The 20733-nt window shown below is 38.5% G+C and overlaps 1 protein-coding gene across 2 annotated transcripts in view; it reads left to right on the plus strand.

Moving 5' to 3' along the window:
- Window positions 1–11468: 11468 nt before the first annotated feature.
- hdac7a (histone deacetylase 7a) overlaps window positions 11469–20733 on the plus strand; it is a 63244-nt gene continuing 53979 nt past the window's right edge. The window contains exons 1-2 of one of the 2 annotated variants that reach the window (XM_088331610.1): window positions 11469–11816; window positions 14031–14104. The gene's annotated coding sequence lies outside the window, so the exon portion shown is untranslated. Of the gene's footprint in view, window positions 11817–12483; window positions 12540–14030; window positions 14105–20733 lie in introns of those variants that run through there. The other variant, XM_088331611.1, reaches the window with a different exon arrangement.

Consider the following 20733-nt stretch of genomic DNA (forward strand, 5'->3'; position numbering starts at 1 on the left):
GCCACCTGGGAACTAGTGAACCCCGTGGTACTTTGACCTCAGGGTTAACCAGTAGGTCAGTGGATGATTGGCTAATGATTCCCGTAATCATGGCAAACTTTTGGTTATCTCTTGCTTTGACCATGCAGGTCGGGGTTGGCGCTGTTGCGCTTACAAAAACACAGGCAACTATTCATCACTGTCTTAATGAATTCCAGTAACACCCCAGGGTGGGAGGGCCGTCTGGGAGAGAGGGACAGAGGCTAACATGATGACGAAGTGGAAGAGACAAAAGGGCGTCTAGAACTTTCTTTTGCCTCTTCTTGTTCTTTCTACTCTTTTGGATAAGTAAGGGACACATTTCAGCGAAAAGGCAAGGCCAACAAGCATCATCAGGCAATAAACAACAAAGAGCAGAATGACCAAGATGAATATATATATATATATATATATATATATATATATATATATATATATATATATATATATATATCTCATCTCATCTCATCTCATTAGCTCCACCGCTTATCCTCAGTAGGGTCGCGGGGATATACAGTATATATATATATATATATATATATATATATATATATATATATATATATATATATATATATATATATATATATATATATATATATATATATATATATATATATATATATATATATATATATATATATATATATATATATATATGCTTTTCTGATAAATTCACAAATGCAATGTAAATTTAAAAATATGACTATTAAGGTTGAATAAAACATACAATTTTATTGAGCCAAAACACTCAACTGCGTTTTGGAGTATGTAAAATGTTGTACCAATCTTTTAACATTTCAAATAACAAATTGGGAATTTACCTTTGCTGTCTATCTATGGTAGCTGCTGCATAAAATAAATTGGATGGTGATATAACAAATGTGCTAATGCGTGAATATTACTATATATATTAATATTCTATTGCCATTTATATTTTTGGAGAAGAAAGAATGAACATGTCAAGGGAAGTGATCAAAAAGAGAGATTTTTTTTTTTAAATCTTTCTCCTAACAAAGAAATGGCAAACGACTTGAATGTTTGTACCTTTCTTTTTTTGCCCTGACTTGACCATTTACCAGCAGGTGCATTATTTCACTACTAACCATTTAACATTTATTCAATGAGAAACTTATTTATGAAACACATATTATCATTAGGAGGCACTTGATATTTAGATGAGTGTTTTTCACAACTTTAGAATACTTTTAATATATATTATTATTATACAATATTATATAATATTACCCCGCGACCCTACTGAGGATAAGCGATGCAGATAATGGATGGATGGATATATAATATTATGTATTATTTAATACTTTTAAAAATAATTGGCGAACAGGGATGGATCAAATTTAATTAACAATGCAAGACTGAAGAAGACTGAGTAAAAGTGGAAAAACAAAACTGGGGAGTAGAAAAATCATAAATTAAACCATATAGGGCTATTGCTGCTCAGTGGCAAATTAGAAATCTTGAAGATAGGAGCATAAACTATGTGCAGGTCATGGTTCAAGAGGGGTGAAGAGGTCAGAGTGGGCCCAGCAGCTCTACATAGAACAGGATATCCTGCGAGGAAAAACCCATCTGTCTCCCTCTTACGCTCTCTCGTTCGGCCTCTTAATGTTACGCAGAGGGCACGGCAGAGAAGCGAGGTGTAACCTTTCACTGCCAACACCAGAGAAAACACAAGCTGAGAAACTCTGCTTTCATCAATCATTAGTGACAGAAACTGATAGACGTGATGCTTCCTTTTATGCGAGACGGCCGTGCCATGCTTCCATCATGTCCCACACTCCTGCTTGAATCAGCGAATCAGTTTAGCGGCCAGAATAAATTTCCTCACTGAGAAAACAAAGTAACCGTATCTTATCATGGGCATGCAGACTGTGTATGCTCCCTCTGTAGCATCACAGCTAGTGATGGAAAAACACAACTATCCGGGCTTAGCGTTTGTGTATAAAAGTGTCATAAACTCCAAGGCAAACTTTGACAAACAGAAACTACGCTTAATACATTGTCATACAAACTTGTTCTGAGTATTTGAGGTTGTATTTCACACTTTAAACTGTTTATTATTTCTTTCTTAGCTTAATCTGTGGAATTTATTTGTAACCCATACTTTATAAATCAGGTTATTTATCTATCTATTCATTTATTTTGGAGGGCTTTGACTCTGACAAAGAAAAATGAGTGACATGTTTAAGGGAAGTCAATATCACTATTTTATATTTTGCTTAAGTAAGTGATAGTAGCCATAGGGGAGCATTCTCTGTCCTTTTCCTTTACCAGTTGATTGTTTACAGCAATACACAGAGCAATGAACCTTCGGTGGGGGATAGCTATTGAGAGCAGAGAGCTATATTTGGCCTGCCAGGGTTTTTCCTACACACATTCAAAGACTTTTTTTCTAGATTTTTGCATTGTGAGATTTCAATCATTGTGTATATGCTTGTGTGAGAGGTTGATATTCTTGGGACTGTCTTGTGGTTGCTGTTTTGTGAACAACTCGCTATAACGGCAAACATCCCGAGGTTGTTGTGCATTGTTTGCTCATCGTTATGTGGTCAGTGTGTCTTTGCTGCAGCCGGGGTTGACTTCACATACTGTCGGATGAACGTCTTCTGTCCAAAACAGGTTGTAATTCATTCGATTAATGTCATCCTCATAGATGTGTCTCCTACTTTGTCTTTGGTGGAAACCCCATCTCATGTTCAACCAGAGTGAGTTTTCAAGTTTCCCATCTCACACACTAAAGTTGATATAAATTGTTTCCTGTTGGAATGAATAAATGTCTGTCCATAGCATTGTGTAGAAAGGTTGGTGAAGATTTGAAACACGTTATCTACAGAGGGTCGTAATCTGCTACGGGATGATATTCCTCTTTTGATTTGTATTTTTATCTATTAGCCTGTTCTTTAAAATAATGTATTATGTTGCCATAAAGCCACAAAGAAAGAAAGAAAATTGACTATTGATTTGTTGGTGCGACCCAACTTGTTGAAAGATTTTGTCTACAGTGTTTTATTTGTTCATATAATTCTATTTGCGTGTAGCCATGCCACGGCATTTCCTTTAAAATCCAGCCGAATAAACTTTTTCAAGCTTTCAACCATATTAATATATTACAAACACACACACAAGCTCATGACGCATTTCTGGTAATTTCAGGTATGGAGATTAATGTCTTCTAATGGAGTCAACCTAGCGTGCTGTGGTGTAGTCTTTTCTGAGTTTAACTTATTCAATAAAGCAATTATACATTATTCAATAGTATAGTAATTAAACACAACGTAACACCTAAAACATCACCATCAACCACCAGGAACTTGAACCTGTCACCAAATTTAAAAATCTTGGAGCTGACATATCAGAGGAGGTTTCGGAAGCAGAAATCATGGCCAGGATAGCTCAAGCCACAGCCACACACCCCAGACTTGAGGCCATCTGGAAAGACAACAACATTACATTGAAAGCAAAGATCAAACGCTGGTTACTTTCTCTACACATGAGAGACAGATTCTCACAGCAAAGATGGGAAAAAAAATCCATGCCATGGAGCTGCAATATTACAGGAAACTTCTAGGCATCAGCTACTTAGCCCATGTTACAACCATCAGAGGGCATTTTGGACACTACAAAGACTTGACTTTGCGCAGACAAAAACTGCAGTTTTATGGTCCTGCACATCACAAGATCATCAGGACTGGCAAAAAAACGTTTTTCCACGGTACAGTTGAAGGGAGCAGAAAGATTGGAAGAACGTAAAAGAAATGGGATGACAACATCAAGGAATGGAGTGGTGCCAACAATGCTACATTCACGACCTCAGGCCAGGGGCTGTCAGCAGATAAGAGAGCTGTCCAGAGTTACATCCTCATTGCTGCCCTAACAACCCAGGCTGTTAAGGGATCCGTGAACCATGAATTGATAAAGACAGAATATGAGAAGGGAAAAAAAAAAATTATGATAATAATTGCTTTGAAAACATTTGAATAACAAGCAACCATAAGAGAGTATCATTTAACATCTATGGTTTCTTGTTAAAGGGCTTAAAATCACAAGACATGTCCTTAAATAGCCGTTTAAAGTCTTATGAGCACAATAAATATGTATGACCTATTTGTGCTCTACTGCGAATCATAAGCCTTCATGTGACATCTCATTTTCCACTGTAATTTTCAAGAAATTGTACTGTACCTCATGACCATCAAATGAGCGGTGTGAGAACGTAGCAGAGGTTTTCTCAAAAGGCGAGTGCATGCTGAGATGGGATTGTGTTTGTGTTGGGTATCACAGGTGTGATTTTTCCAGTGAACCAAAAAACAAGCACAGAGAAAAAAGGGTTACATTGACCCCACCCTCATACTCTCCCATCATAACACACAAAAACACATTTTCAGACACTTGATACTCGTGTTATTTCTTATCTTCTGAATTGAGGAGGAAAAAAACTTTATGGACTTTGTTCATTCTGATCTTGTTTTCACCTTCTTCATCTTTGTTTCCTTTATCATAACTTGCCCAAACCTTCTCTCTCCTCTTATTCTCCCCTTCACTTTTCTTCTCATGCAGCATTCTTTACATTCCTGTTGGCTTCTTAAGGGGAAAGACCCCGCTGGCAGGCCAGGGCCAAACATTATTATAGTGCTCTCAACCTTCCATCTGTTTCCCCCTCTCGCTCTCTCTCTCTCTTGTTTTCTTTCTTCCACCCTCCACCCCCTATTCATTATTACATTTTTTCCCTCTTGACAATCTTACGACAACATTTTACTTTGTTGTAATTTACCTGACACGGAGGCAGTTCGTACAAAAAACTGTTTATTTAATGCTAAATATGTAAAAGTACCCATGCATATACCCAACATACAGTAGATAATTACAAACACACACACAAATACATACATATACATATATATATATATATATATATATATATATATATATATATATATATATATATATATATATATATGCATGGTAAGCAAGGTTGTCAGCGCACATGATTGGACCTGACATTTTGAGAAAGGAACTTATAAATTTGTTTGTTAAAATAGACAGGATGCACATTTATGACCATATAATGCCAAAAAAAGTCGAAAAAATAATTGTCACTCTTGAAGTATTAAATCTCCTTATTTTTAAGTTATTTTAAGTTTTTAGACAACTCCATATTTGGTGACTTTAGGCAGATAGTGGAGTATTTTGAGATCTCATAGTTTTACTGCTAATTAGAATTATTTTTCCATGAGTAAGTTTTGAGGATCAACTTGCAAGTAATCAATGGAACACATTTTAATGAAGGGTCTCATCTGAAATGGAAATCCATAAAATTTGTGTTTTTTTTTGTGGGAAATATGAACTTGCTGCCATATGTTTGTGTGTAGGTTCGTGTGCTTATATCACTCACTCCCTGTGGGAGGTTGCTTGCTGCACTGCTTTTCTGTCACCATGTGGTTTTGTTATTTTCAGCTTGAAACCGGATGTGATTCAGACTTCATGGCAGATTGTGTAATTGAATGGACCAAGCGCATACACATGCATACCTAAGCACATTGCTAAGCAGGTAGCACTACACACCCATGCAAGGAACTGTTATGGAAAAGGTGCTGTGGTTTCTCCCTGCAGAAAGACGCTGGAAACTCCGAGAGCAATGGTGCACCCCCTATGAGGTAGATGTACGCTCGATACTTGGTTTCGCTCTTGCTCAGATACATCATGCAGTGAACTGGCCTACGCACAGGTTGGAAAATGAGAAGACAAATACAAAAGATAGTTTTGCTGATAAAAAAGCATAGTTTCAAGTGGGGGAATTTTGAGAAGTGTGGGTGAAGCACACAAAAATTGGACAGCAACAAAAAAGAAAAAGATCAATGTGACTAATTATTTAAAAACAAAGCAGTGTTTTTTTACATACACCTTGATTACCTAATTGAGTGTGCAATGATTAGATCCTTCAATGTCTCTATCAAATTCTGTATTTTCCGTACTATAAGGCGCCCCTTAAAAGTGTCTTTTGTGATATGTTTTTCATATATAAGACACAACACACTTTAAGGGCCTCGGTTGTGATAGAACTAAATAAGTACCACATTTGCGCATCAATTGATCAGTCGAAATATATTGCTGGTCACGAGAGCAAAACATTTGATGCAAAAGGAATCGAACCTGGATTGTGGCAGGGGAAGCGCTGGATACTATCCACTAGTGTACTAAAGATACAGACGACACACAAAAAGGCATTAGGTTTTATGTCATCATAACAATTTTTTGAGTCACAGTACCACATTGTCGATGTTATTGTTGGTCCGAGCTGCGAGAATAAGGTCAGACATTAAACCGGTCCGTGGAACAGAAAATGTTGGGGACCACTGAAATACAGTACTGTATTGTATTGCCGTCTCGCAAAGTCTTTAAAAAGCACACGAGATCCTGAACTAAATGAAGGGGAAGACATTGTGGTAAGTAATTTGATTGTCCTGAAAGATATACAGAAACACATGGCAAAATGTATTAAACAACGTTTGTCAATTAGAATGTAAATGGTACTGACCTAAAATAGTGTGAAAATGAGTAAAGACCTATTTCCTTTTCCTTCTTCATCTATGCCTTTGGTGGCCATGTTTTGGTGCTCATACTGCCGCTATCGGGTTTTGATCCCCGTTGGCACCATTATCAGCTATAATTATTGACAGTTCAAAATTTGCACAAATATAATAATATTCTGGTAAGCATTTTCATTTTGTCCTGTACACAAGGTGCATCGGATTGTAAGGCACACATTAACATTTCCATCCAATTTGGGGTTTTTGGGTGCGACTTGTAGTATGGAAAATACGGTAAATTTCCCAGCATTACACATCTATCTATCACTCTACATAATTTCCACAAAATACCTATTCTAGTTTGTTTAGCATTATGTTCTTCCTTTTAAGACTGCAGACGCTTAAGCTAATGTAGTTCAATGACCCATAAATAAAGACTGGGGATAGGGTACGAAACACATTCTAATCAAAATACTTGAAATCCTTTAGCTTCCTTTTGTAAATAATGTCATTTTTCAAAAACTGATGAGAATATTCAGCAGGGATATCTGTTAACTTTGCACTGACACTGCAAGTCTTTGCTGAAATTTTGTATTATGTTTGTCTGAAGAAGTGATGGAATAAGCCATCTCGGCCACTTTGTACAACGCACGTAATAACGACGTGTAGAAAAGTCCAAGTCCACAGGAGCTTCAGGTTTACATTAACATAATTTCAAATATAGTACACTAACAATTAAACTTTCTTGAAACAACCTGGTGTTATTATTCTGCTGTTTATCGGCTAGTCATAAGCAAGGTGCGATAGTAAAATACACAATAGCAGTAAACACATTTGGTATTATTTTCCCTGGTAATTTGTTATTTATGATCTATGTTAGGGTCGGAGACAAATCAATTCTGATCTAATCCAAAAAGGACAACGTAACATTTTGTGCTGTCGCTTTACATAATTGCATCGCTTTGATGGTGTCTATAACAACTGCAATCTGATTATAGTATCATCAAGAATAGGAGAAATAATAGCAAGTACGCAAAGCCTGAAACTGATGATTCATACTTTGAAATTTTAGAACTAAGGCTTATTAAAAGACTACTTTATTGATATCTTTGGGCATCATTGGGCAATATCATTGGGCATCAATAAAACCGATCTGAATGTTAAAAAAAAGATGTTAGTACTAAAATTTATACCCAAAATAAACTAAAAGTAAACTAATAAACTAAGTATTTGTGTTAAATATTAATATATCTTGTACACCTTGTGTCAGTCGGTTCTGTAATAGATTTCTTTGCTGTCATTTGGTGTCTGTAAAGCAATAAATTAAAGTAAGGTGTGTATTTTCTAGCGTCTTCCAGTGATAGAAAAAAATTGCATTAAAACATATTGATTTGTCTATCATATAAAGGTGTATTTTTGAAATGGGAGGTAGCATAATTATTCACCATCTTGCTGCTACCGGTACCCTAAAAAACCCAAAAGCTTGCAAAAGTCTTGGCTAAATAAATTAGAAGAACAATTGGGAGCTTTGGCCACTTTGAGACTTGGTAGTTTTTATTCCAACTTGTGCATTTAGCACTCGTTCTTGGTTGCACAACACAATACAGTGCCATCTAGTTGCCAAATAACACATACTTACCCTTTAATTACGATGACATTTGATACATTCTATATCTGGCCATTTCTGAAATAGTTTTTTTTACTTGGTCTGTCACCTTCTGTTGGCATTTGGTCTGTAAATAGCAAGAAATAACTTAAACAAGGCAGGCATGGGCAGTGATACCAATTCCAAGTATCAGTACTCACAAGAGGTAAAAACGGGGCTAAAGAGATCCAGCCCGACCCGACCGGGCCCGCGGGTATAAAAGCTCGAACCCGCCCAAACCTGACCGATTAACTTGATTTGAGTGACCGGGAACGAAGTAAACCCGAAGCTACATTTTGCCGTGATGCGTACTTTGGTGCCAAAGTGTGCACTGAGGTGCAGGTTCGAAGTGTGCTACTCAGGTAAAAGTACAACTACTTCAGAATAATATAAATCAAATAGAAGTGAAAAATGAGTCATCCAAATAATAACTTAAGTAAAAGTAAGTGCATCTGTGCAGATCATCCACAAATAAAAACAAACAAAACAGAAAACATCGGGAAACAAGCCGGGCTTGGCCCGACCCGACTTGATGATTGACATTTTATACTGGGTTCAGGTCTGAGCCAAAGATCTTAGTTCTAATACCCACCCATTCTTTGTTTTGATTAGGAGTTGGCAGATTGATCCAAAATCAATATTATCAATACTATGTGAATTTCCCTGCGGGGATGAATAAAGTATCTATCTATCTATCCATCTATCTACTAAGCAATACCCGGATCGGACCACTATTACTGTTTCTCCACCAATTCCTTCAAAGCGCTGATTCTCTCTGGAGATATTACGATGCGCTTACAACTTATGCCCGTCTCCAAGCACTACTTTGTAAATATTATTGCATATTTATCCTGACATTCTTCTGATTTTATTTTTGTCTTTGTTCAACTTTATTTTCAAGGCCATTACAAGAAAGTTCTAATTCTACTAACCTTATTTTCAAAATATTGTGCAATAGGAGGTATTTTAGTTGGCTTGTTCACATTGTTATAGTGTTATACTTCAGATATACTTTATTGTCATTCTTGTACACATGTATACAGAACGAAATGTCGATACATCTGACCCGCACAGTTTCCTTAAATATACAGATATAAATATGTATGTCAGGCAGGATGTAAGGAAAACTGAGATCACTTGCACTCGTTTCTTGGTTTTTATTGGAAGGAAGGAATGACACGACGTGAATCTTCGATCCGTTGTTTGACGGATTGTCGAGACTTGACAGGCGGGTGAAGGCTTGGCGGGAATGGTCGCGGACAGGCGTAGTCGTCGTGTTGTTGGTTGGGGCTGGAGAAGAAGGGTGTCGCTGTGTTCGGAAGAGCGATCAGGAGTCAGGAGGGCAGGGCAGGTCGTAGGCAGATTCGGAAACGGGTCGGCAACGGAGATCAGGTAGAAAAACAGGAGGCAGGCAAAGAGTCGGAGGTACGGGCTTTCTGAGCAGATGGCAACAGATCGCATAGTAAAATCGGATAAAAGTGTTACCGGAAGCTGGGGATTTAAATGTACAGGGTGCGCCAATCAGCTGTCCTGGCTGTTGGCGCCAAATCCTGAACACAGGTGTTCCTGATCCGGGTCATTGTGACAATGTAGTATTGAGTTGGAGTATTGAAAAGGGATTTTATGTCCAACAGTGCAAAAAAAATTAAAAAATTGTAGCGTGAAACAGGCAAGTGGGGGGTCATATAAAGTACAAAAAAAAAAAATATGGATGTGCAATGGTAGGTAAATAATTATAGTTATGAGTACTGTACAGTAGTGCAAAGAGTGGAAGAGGAGCAGCTGAACAGATGTGAAAAATACAATGGTTTGACTCTCTTGACTTTTGTTCAGAAACAGATGTAATAAAAATATTTATATTGTGGTTTATACTGTTGAAGTTTACATTGTAGTTATTAAATGAAAAATAAAACATTTTAGTGCCTAAAATCTAAGTGCCATGTTTAGCGTAATTATGAACTAACTCAAGGGAGATGTGTTCAATTATCATTTCCAAGTACTGTAAAAATAATTGTATCAAATATTGGTATTCTCGTATTGGTGTTGGTGTGTGAATGGATTATTGTGGAATACATTGTAAAGTGTTTTGGGAAGTCTTTAGTGACTTGAAAAGCAACATGTAAAAGCAGTCCATCTACCATTTATTGATCGATACTACCATGTATTTAAATGGATCGTATCAACACACAATTAAAAACATATTATTTCAGATAACACACTCCTCTCCTTACAATACAACAAGTACTGTATTGTTCTTTTGTTGATTTCAAGGAAAGTGTCCACCCTCAATACACACACAAAAAAACTAAACATGAAACAAGGCAAAGAGCCACAGTATATAGAAAATATGATGAGGGAAAGAACCGCATTCTTATTGGCCAAGAGCCGCATGCGGCTCTAGAACCACATGTTCGCCACCCCTGGCCTATACAAATAAACTTGACTTGACTTGTAATGGGTGTTTTCGGCTGCTGTCGCCCAACCCCCTCTTCCTGGCCGAAAGCTTCTACAGGTCGGATGGTGCCGCTGCTCTCAGACACAAGCTGCGCTGGGATGGCCCGAACCCAAAAGTAATGTTCGACATGGTAGGCCCGATTTGGCAAAAGTTTCGGGCTGCATTTTGGCCTAATATCTCACCTCTCGGCAGCACGGCGGCGCAGTGGTTAGCGCGTGTGCGGCACAGTTCTGAGGTCGTGGGAACCTCCTGCGTGGGTGCAAATCCAGCTCCCGGCCTTACTGTGCGGAGTTTGTATGATCTCCCCGTGCTTGCGTGGGTTTCCTCCGGGCACTCCGGTTTCCTCCCACATTCCAAAAACATGCATTTCAGGTGAATTGGCCGGTCCAAATTGTCCCTGGGTGTGACTGAGTGAGTGAGTTGTCTGTCCCTGTGTGCTCTGTGATTGGCTGGCAACCAGTCCAGGGTGTCCCCTGCCCACTGCCCGATGATTGCTGGGGTGGGCTCTAGCACCCCCGCGACCCTACTGAGGATAAGCGGTGCAGCTGATGAGATGAGATCTCACCTTTCTTTTGCCTTGAGGTTTCAAACTCAATTTCCCATAAGCCTGTGTCTTAGAACTGTTTCAATTGCATCTAAAATAATTATTGGGGAGATTTATCAGCTTCTATTCAGACTGTAAAAAACTGGTGGGTGTGAATTTGACTAACAGTAGATGGAGCCAGGGTGAGGCTAAAGGCACTCACCTGCTCATGTTGATGAAGAAACTCATAATCAGCATTACATTATAGCTGGTATAGGCGCTGCTTGACTTTGACGCGCTTCCAATTGGAATTTAATTCCTTACAGTGAAAAACATCCAGGACCGTCGCAAATGAAGCTATTTTAGTGAAGCCCGCCTTGTTTGAACTATTCCTGTCAGCACAAAATCGCCGGAGAAGGAGGAGGAAGAGAAAAGGGCTGTCCTAGAAGGGGCTGGACTTTCTTTCGGCAACTTCTTTCCGACTTTTATTTCTCGTTCCTCCTACTGACAACAGCACCGGTTTGCCATCTCTAGTTCGGCTTTCGGATATACCGACGCTAGCTGGACTTTAGCTGGATTAACTTTAACAAGTTTGGGGTCCATTCGTTTTGGATAACGTCCTCCGAGGTATGGAGACTGATGTAGAAACAGCTGGAAGTTTGTTGTCTCTCTTTCCTCTTGTTAGTTTTGCTCTTTTTGTGTTGCTAACTGATTGAAAAGCGACCAGGGTGTGCAGGTGTTTTCGCCCGCTGCACTTTTGCGAGCCTATCAAATACATTACATTGTGTCGTTTTGTCGATTTCAATCAATTAAACGTGTGTATATTTTGGTTTATTAATTTTATGTATGTACGTGCATGTGTGCATGCGTGTATACACACATATACACATACATATATGTGTGTATATATGTTTATATATATATATATATATATATATTGTATGGATTTATTGTATGAGCATTTATTATTTTCTATTGATAGCATTTTTTGTTCTTTGTTGTTCCTTTTGTTATCTATGAGTGTGTCAAGTGCATATATTTTGGGTTGATGTAAGATGGGGGAATCAAACCTCTACACAATATTAATACTTACTATTGATTGTTACTCATAAACATACATTGTTCTGTTCTTTGTTTTGGCTTTCAAAATGGGTGTGAGAAATAAAAAGTTAAAAAAAAAAAAACGTTGCAAGTCACGTTTCTAGAAATTGAATTCAACGCTTGAATTTGTTAGTTCGTCATTGGTTATTATTGGCGGTCAGTATATTATTATATACTTCTACTATTTGGTTTCATTCATCAAGAAGCACAGCAATCACACCTAGTTTTCCCATCACTTCTTGCAGGATTGTGAGTTTTTGAGACTGCCTTCTTCCGTTGGCGGTTACAATACCAACACAAACATTTTGTAAATCATTTACTCTTATTTATAGGGTTAAACATTAGACTCGCATTGTCTGAGGGCAACCACGAAAGTGCATAATGTCGATTAAAGCAACGCATCGTAAACCTATATTATCACGAGAAACACATACCCGTCAACTTTTAAGTTGTACGTGTATGCTATACGTTTTTGTTCTTTTCAAATTGTGTACGGCGTATAAGACTTTTTTTTTGTCCTGGAATAAAAAAAAAATCGGGTTATTGTTAGAACCATCTCGTTTTGCCCATTTTGGCTCTAATCCGGATCGTCTCGGTCATTGGTAGCAGACGACTACGTCATCGTATATTGCTAATGTTGTCGCGGTAAATGGGCAGGAGGAGAGGAGGACCAAAATAATAACTGGACCGGTGTTATGCCGAGAAATGCATCCCTGCCGAGGTTGCATCCCCTAGCTACTATAACCACTTCTACCTTGTTTTATCTCACTTTTCGGGAATATAATGGCGAACATACAACCAAAACAACTTTGTCTTGCATTTGTTGGGAATGTAATACAACTTAAACCATTCCGTCTTTGTATTTGTTGTGAATGTAATCCAACGGTAATGCACACCGTATACAAATCACTTATGAGCAGGTAACATGTTTATTTTGCCTTTTTCTATCCAAATCGCCCGTATTGAAACTGTTATGCACTCTACCGTAAAGCTTATTTCAGTATAATAAGCTTTACGGTAGAGTGCATAACAGTTCTCAAAAGTGATTTGTATACGGTGTGCATTACCGTTCGATTACATTCACAACAAATACAAAGACGGAATGGTTTAAATTGTATTACATTCCCAACAAATGCAAGACGAAGTGGTTTTGGTTATATGTTCGCCATTACATTCCCGAAAAGTGATATAAAAGTGAGATAAAACGAGGTAAAAGTGGTTATAGTAGCGACGGGATGCAAATCTTGGCAGGGATGCATTTCTCGGCATAACACCGGCAACATTAAGGAATGGACTGGTGCCAACTTTGCCACGACTCAAGAATAGGCAAGGACCATCAACAGTGGAGAAGGATGTCCAGAGTTATGTCCTCCTTGGTGCCCCTACGACCCGAACAGTTAAGGAATGCGTGAACCTTGAACTCCCTTAGCAAATTTGATCTTCGGTCTGGCATTTACTTGGTGAATAAATGAACATTACAGTATAAACAAATTATCATTGTTTTTATTCTAGATCATCTGTCTTGTGATTAGTATGTGTACTGTTGTGTTTGTTAGGTTTATTATGACTTAATAAGGAGACTTGCAATTGGCTGAGGTTAACAGATATGGAAGCAGGACTTTAGCGTTACTCACGTGCTGCTCAGTAATACATTACACTGATATCTGTGACAATTTGATCCTCTTGTCGTATTTACATTTGATTTGCTTTTTACTCTGCATTCCTTGTTTGTCCTTACAGATGGAATCAACACCCAACAAAAACACTGTACAGCTATAAACCGGAGCAGTCAAGCATATTTCATCCTGTGTCAGGTAGGTTTTGTCACTGATTCTTTGACCTCTCCATTAAAATGGCCCACAGCTGTCAACATTGAAACGTTTATTTACAAAAATTATTTCAGTCTGCAGTGAGCCCCCTGCAGGATGACATTTTAGTCTCCTAGTAATTCCTTTAAACAGCTAACACATTTCTTTGCAATTTCTTTACACGCTTGTGTAATAATGTAAGTGGTTAGATTGTGAGGCAATGGCAGTAAAGGCGTAAAACAGGTGTTGGCCTGTTTGGAAAGACAGATGACACGATGTTGTGTTTTTCATTTTGTGTGTGTGCATCCAGGGATGATACCTGCCTTTTATTGCAGGTGGAATAAAATGTTTTACGTTTAAATGCATGGCTCATTCCAATTTCCATGAGCTATTGTTGTTATTTCTTTTATCATGGTGACAATCGCAAGAGATTTGAAACTCCAGCTGTGCTGAACATCTTTTCCCCAGAGCTTCTTAAATTCCAATTGATATTTTTTCAGAATTGTTGCCAGTTTTTCTTTTTTAAAGTAAACTTTTTTTAATTAACAGGTTAGCTGACCTGTATTGTACCATATTTGGAGCTTTCATCTTTGCAGTTCCTTTTATAGTTTGCTAACATCTGTTTGTAACCATCACTTCATCAAGGAGAGTTCGAGACATTATGCTAAACTGGGTTTCCTCTGCATGTCTCAAATCAAAAATGTTCTCTTCCGCCCTATCGCAAACCAGTTCGCCAGCTGTTTCTTGGCATGTTCTGCTGTGTGAGGCGCACGCATGTCTGTACAATAGCCTTGTGGCCCAGTATAGATTGGCTCATTCTGTGCCAGCCTATGACAAGTGATCACAAACTCTGGATTGCAGTGCCTTTGTACTCTTCTACTCGTTTGCTTCAGTGGAAAAGTTGGTGACGTTGTGGCCAATGCCTTACAGAATCTGGTTACATGTGTGCAATTGACACTGGTTCTTTCACTATTGTTTCCCTCTCCAATTAGTTTTCCAAACGCTGCCCATTGTTAAGTAGTTTTTTCACAAGGTTGCAACGATCTAGTCACATGCAAAAAATATGAAACACTTAACACACCCTTTGATTATGAATGTTAACTATAGATGGCAAACAACATACTTGGTGGTTTTCCTCATCATTAAAAACAAAAAACAGGGGCCCCGCAGGCCACAACAGGCCCGCGAGACAACACTCAGAGAAGCGCAAGAGAAAAACAAGCTGCTGGTTGAAATATATCAACTTGATGTTGCCAAAGCCAGGTGCCTCTCACAAAGACATTGTACTTGTATTTATTTGTCTCTGTCTCTCTCTCTCTCTATCTCTCTCTCTTCCACACCTTTCTCCCACATTCTGTCTCTGCCTCTTTCACTCTCTGTGTCTCTCTTTTTCTCTTTCTTTGTTGCTCTTTGTCTCTTTCTCTCTGTGTGTCTTTTTAACTTCTTTTGCTCTAACTTCTTTTTTACTTTTCTCTCTTTTTCTTTCTTCCTACCCTTCGCGCTTTCTTTTCTCTTTTCTCTCCTTCTGTCTTTCTATTTCTCTTTGGATGTCTTTCTTCCGCTCCCTTTCTTTCCGCCTCTCTAACGACTTCTCTTTTTATCTCTTTTGTTTCTCACGCTATCTCCCTCTTTCTCTTTCTGTGTCCCTCCCTCTTTCTCTTATTTCTTTAAAGAGAAAGAAAAAGAGAGATAATCTACTTGTCCGGCCCCCGACAAAATGTTTGTTCTATCGTGTGGCCCCCGAGTTAAAATGCGTTTGACACCCCTGCACTAATAGGTCATTTAAAGCTGAATTGTTGGGTAATATTGGCCCTTGTAAGTAACTACAATCATTTTTTTTGCTGCACCGTTTCTTGCTCAATACCACTGTTACAGTAGTAAGGAGGTAAAACATTATCTGCCTAACAAGCAATTTTGAAAGCCCCCACCAATTAGTAATTTGTTTGACAATTACAGTGTAACAGGTTTATGCCTATTGGCTGTTCAGTAATTCAGTTTGCGTGATAACTACAACTTACAGCAGGGGTGGGCAAATCTTGAAAATATAATTTAGCAATTGCTATATTGCGATTGACTCCAAAGCAATATGAACTCGACAGTTCATTCGAAATTTTTACAGGATAAGCAGAAGGTTCTCTACAATATTTTGAGCCAATTGCACAATGTGGCAACTTATGCATGTTACGAAACATTTGTTTTGACAAATGAAGGCAATAGATCAATATGTCATAAACATGATTTCGTTGAGCAGCTTTCATGGCGTTGAATGGCGGTTACTTTGTTTAAAAAATGCAAATTGTTTGTTAATCCTTATATAACAAAATGAATTGGCATGCTGGAAATTACTTAGATTAGTTCCTTTCTTCCTCTACTACATCTACTGTATATACGTAAGTTTTTTTTAATTGAAATCTGTCCTACAGTAGAGTTTCTGATAAAACTGGTCACAGACATGGGCTCATGCATCTTGTATTCTGTGTGACATAAGTAAAACAGCTTTGGTCAGAAATAATGTCCAGTACACCACACTTGGATGTTGGTGACCATGTGGGATCAGAAAACAAACTTTCCCCATTTACTCAACGGTATGTAGTGTCTGGAAGATTCTCTTCTTCTTTTATTCGCCACCTATTTACTAATCGTTTCCTTTATACAGTGTACGCTTTACTGTGTTTGAGCATATGCATATACACAAGCAAATACTATGAGATTTACCATAGAACCAGTCAGTCCTGTCCCTGTAATGCCTACAGGGATTTAAAATTCTTGCAAGAATCTTGTAACAAAAGGAAAATATTACTTGGAATGGGTTCACATGATATGGGCAAACGCCCATATGCACTCTTTCCATGTCCATCTCTGATCTTGTGGTTGTGTGTGTTTGATTCAGGGGAAACTAAAGCGCTGATAAGAAAAATTAGAATAACAAAAGGCACAATTGATGTACTAAAGTTTCAGTGGCGCTCATGTTTTTGTTTTTCCCAGTCTTTGTTTTCAATTGCTTTGGGTCAACTGAGCTCAGGGTTATTTTATGCATTCATGCTCATCTGATAAAATGGTTATTGAACCTAATTCAGAATTTTTATTTGCCTCTTTGTTAGTTTAATGTTAATGGCTCCTTTTATACATTTTTAGTCATGGCAACTTTGCAGTGATCAGAGGCTTTATGACCTTTGCCGATATTTTGGTACCACCAACTCTCTTGGCCCTTGTGTGCACGATACTTATGCAAGACCAGGTCTAGTAATGGCTGTAACATTAGACGGTTATTTTTGACCCGCCGAACAAACGACTCGATTGTGTTGCCTGAAGGTGCATGAAATCACTTGATATGCCAGGGGTAATGTGTATTTTACCACTCAAAGGGCCATCACTTCTTGAGCGTGCCAGTCTTGCTTCTAAGTACAGATTATGAAGCCTGCACACAACTGAATTGTGATAGTAAATTGTAACCTTTTACATATCTTGTGTGTACAATTAATGTTTTGAACAGTGATTAATCCATCCATTATCTGCACCGCTTATCCTCAGTAGGGTCGCAAGGGTGCTGGAGCCCATCCCAGCTATCTTCGGGCAGTGGGCAGGGGACACCCTGAACTGGTTGCCAGCCAATCGCAGGGCACACAGACAGATAACTCACTCGCTCATTCACACCTAGGGACAATTTGGACCGGCCAATTAGCCTGGCATACATGTTTTTGGAATGTGGGAGGAAAACGGAGTGCCCGGAAGAAACCCACGCAAGCACGGGGAGAACATGCAAACTCCACACTGGAGGTTCGGTCTCATGACCTCAGAACTGTGCCGCACACGCGCTAACCACTGCGCCGCTGTGCTGCCCACAGTGATTCATGTTTATAGAAAATTTTGTAGTTTAATATATTTCGGTTTTTCTATTTACCTTTAAAAAAAAACAATAACTTAAGCGATCTTTATAAGAATAAATAAGATGTATTTTTTAAACCACCTGGAAATTTCTTAAAAGGTAATCTGAGAAAATGTTTGATTTCTGATATTTTATCAAAGTGCTAGGACTAATGAATAGCTTATTAGCAGCTTTTAGCTTCCAAAATGTTGATATTACAACTTGTATTAATATAAAAATCTGATTCTTATTCACCTCTTGATAATAATAGTCAAGTTAAGTCATGTTTAATTCCACTCGATACAAACTAAGAAAGAGTTTGCATCCTGTATTTGACTAGTGGTTATATTTTAAATGTGATTAGAAGTAAATATTAAATTGTTGTCACCTTTTCTATTAAAAAACGTAGAAGTCGGGTACATTACTCCCTCTTTTATTTAAAAAATACTATTTTGCTCGCCCGTTTTTGACATTGTCCGACATTAGTCACTACATTAATGTACGTCCCACATCTCTGACATCATTCATTGCCTGTACTGGTAACCGTATCTCTATATACATACGGACTTGTTCTTGTGTGCATGTGTGCATGTGCTAGTGTGACATGGAGGGTGTCCAGTGATGTTATAGCTTAAGGCGACTAAATAAAGTGGAGGAGAAATACAATGCTTGTTTACTTTCAAGCATGTCTCTGTTCGTATTTGCCTGTTACTTATGGAATGTCTGTTTTACCTTAAATGTGTACCAGAGATCATTGGAGAATAATTGTGTTGCTCTTAACTGGAACTGGGGAAGGGAATTTGCTAAAAGCACAATGACTCGCGTTAATTTAACATTACAGACGCTGTCCTACTTACGAACGAGGTTCCGGACGATAGTTCGTAATTTGAATTTGCTCGTAAGTTGCTCCAGTGCTATATTTTGTATGGAATATATTTTTAAGAATTATATAAGTATGTTTAAGGCTTGTGTAAGTAACCTGTATTGTTTTGAAACTGAAAAATAAACATTGAATAAAATAATAGGCTCTATAACGTCACAAAGCGGTCTGAATGATAAAGCATAGTACTGAAAAACAAAGCTACACATTCTGTGGTGTGTGAAGCCCTTTGAGACTCCTTGTAAATGTTAAATGGTCTGCATTCATATAGCGCTTTTCAAGTCAATGAAGACCTTCCAAAGTGCTTTACAATGTGCTTCACACTAACACACTGACACACCAATAGCGGCCATGCAGCCATGCAAGGCTGCCGACCTGCTTATTGGGGGCATTAGGGATTCAGTGTCTTGCCCAAGGACAATTCGACATATAAGACGGAGGAGCCGGGAATCGGACCTGCGATCTCTTGATCCCAAGACAAGCGCTCTACCTCCTGAGCTAATGCCGCCCAAAGGCTGATTAAGGGCTACACAAATAAACATGACTTGACTTGACTATAAAGATGAATAAAGTTAAGTTTGACTTACTTTTGGAAAAATTAGGCAACTACCTCCTTTGTGGTAAAAAGTGGATGGAAAAGAAGGGATTCAACCACTTTCTCATACGCGTCAAGCGTTCTTATTCCACTTTCATTTCAAAAGAAATGGTTCGCCTCTTCTTTAAGCTTTATACCAACCATATCGAATAGATGCACGAGATATTAAACAGTAAAAACGTCAAAGTTCTTAGCACTACAGCACTGTCCTCTACTCAGATAAAGGTGCACACAGTACAAAATCCAACTTACAGTAATGTCCGGATATTTTTCGACATCCCGAAAAAAATGTAACTTGAATGTTCGTAAGTAGGGAAGCGTCTGTACCTAGTCATTGGTCCATCTAAATGCCGTGACTTATTCTCAAAAACTGCTTTGAACATTGACAAATGTCACATCACACAGAGTGACTCAGTTAAAAATTTAGGTGTCATATTTGACCCTGATCTATCCTTTGAAACGCATGTAAAGAAAATTACTAGAACCACTTTCTTCCATCTTCGTAACATTGCTAAAATTCGTTCTATACTGTCTCAGTCGGATGCGGAAATTATAATTCATGCGTTTGTTACCTCCCGTCTCGATTACTGTAATGCACTACTCTCTGGTCTCCCCAAGTCTAGAATCGAGTCTCTTCAGCTGGTACAAAATGTCGCAGCGAGGCTTTTAACTAGGACAAAAAATTCCGATCACATCACACCGATTTTGGCTAACCTGCATTGGCTCCCAGTTAGCCTTAGATATGATTTCAAGGTTCTCTTAGTATTATACAAAATTATACATGGACTTGCTCGCTCTTATCTTTCAGATCTGATTTCCCCCTATGTCCCGGTCAGATCTGATTTCCCCCTATGTCCCGGTCCGAAGCCTACATTCTGAGAGTGCCGGTTTTCTGGTGATCCCAAGAGCAAAGAAGTGTTCTGCTGGTTCGAGAGCGTTCTCCATCCGGGCACCGGTGCTGTGGAATGCTCTTCCCCTGAGATCCGATCTGCAACCTCAGTGGAAATGTCTAAGCTTAAAACTCACTTCTACTCTATAGCATACGAATAACCTACTCTTCTCGTCGGCTCCAGAGCAGGGGAATGTATAATAATATTCTGAAAAATAGTCTGTGTAATATGTGTAATAATCTGTGAAGCCCTTTAAGACTCTTTGTGATTTAGGGCTATACAAATAAAAATGACTTGACTTGACTTGACTTGATCGGGACCACGTGCTGTTCTTTTATGGCAATTGGTTTAGTGGTCAACCGCGTCATCCGGCAGGCAGGCAATAGGAGGCTGATACTTGGACAC

Source organism: Urocampus carinirostris, chromosome 3 (assembly GCF_059441175.1).
Source record: "Urocampus carinirostris isolate Australia breed hairy pipefish chromosome 3, RoL_Ucar_1.0, whole genome shotgun sequence".
NCBI lineage: Eukaryota > Metazoa > Chordata > Actinopteri > Syngnathiformes > Syngnathidae > Urocampus > Urocampus carinirostris.